Raw genomic sequence first — 1148 nt, 5'->3', positions numbered from 1 at the left:
CTCTCTCTCTCTCTCTCTCTCTCTCTCTCTCTCTCTCTCTCTCTCCTCTCCTCTATTCTCTCCCTTCCTCCCTCCCTCTCTCTCTCTCTCTCTCTCTCTCTCTCTCTCTTTCTCTCTTTTTTTCCGTTTTCACTCGCTCATCATCGTGCGTTATGCTGAGACCGAATCAGCTTTCTCGCTTGTCGAGTGGACCACCCTATCAAATGTACATGTCTCTTGCCATTTTAGATTTTTGCGTCCCGCAAAATATGAACGACTCTCGGAACCGACCGGCACCGACTAAACTCCTACCGGACAGCAACCCGGAGGACGACGTTCGTGCTCCTGCGCCTCGCAGCCTTGCCAAACGACGCAGCGTTGGGCGTCCTCTGGCATACATTTCAAGAATGGATCAGCAACAAGGTTGATAATGTAAAATTCTTGCATCGATACGAGTCTTACCAACATCGCATAATTCTCACTAACGTTTAACTATAAATTACTATTTTACTTAGATTCGTAGTATTGTATAAACATAAATATTTAAAAATGACTATAATTAGTGTTATGTTAGAAGAATCTATCTTATATATACAAATGTTAATGTCTTATTTTCTTTAAATCATGATTATAATATATTGTATTATTGTACTAATTATCTTCAATAATTTTAACTTCAATAATATATTATACTATATTCGATATATTTGACGAATTATTATATTAACATTCTGACTTTTAGTTACATACTTATTGAAAATCAAAAGCTACATAAGTGTTTTTTTTAACTAATTAAAATGAACATATTGTAATAATACAAATTTGTTGGTTACTGTCTCCAAAATTTCCTAAAATGACTTTTTTAAATTAATTGTATATTAATAACAAAAAATAAAATTTTCCTTTTACTAGCTATTGATATAATAAACTAAGAGTTTATCGATAGAGTGAGTATTAAAGAGTACGCTTGTACACCGATAAATAGCATCAGTCGATAGGGCCAATTCAATGGTTAAATATGACGATTGATCAAAATATATATGAATATTAGAAGAAAAAAATATAATATAAGAAAATAAATCTAATTTAAATATTACACACTAAAAAAATTATTTATTTAACTGAATTAATGTAATTCATTTCTATTTCTTTTGATGGAGAATATATAT

This window comes from Trachymyrmex septentrionalis, unplaced genomic scaffold, assembly GCF_001594115.1.
Source record: "Trachymyrmex septentrionalis isolate Tsep2-gDNA-1 unplaced genomic scaffold, Tsep1.0 scaffold24, whole genome shotgun sequence".
Taxonomy (NCBI): domain Eukaryota; kingdom Metazoa; phylum Arthropoda; class Insecta; order Hymenoptera; family Formicidae; genus Trachymyrmex; species Trachymyrmex septentrionalis.
Note: the sequence above shows the minus strand (reverse complement) of the source record.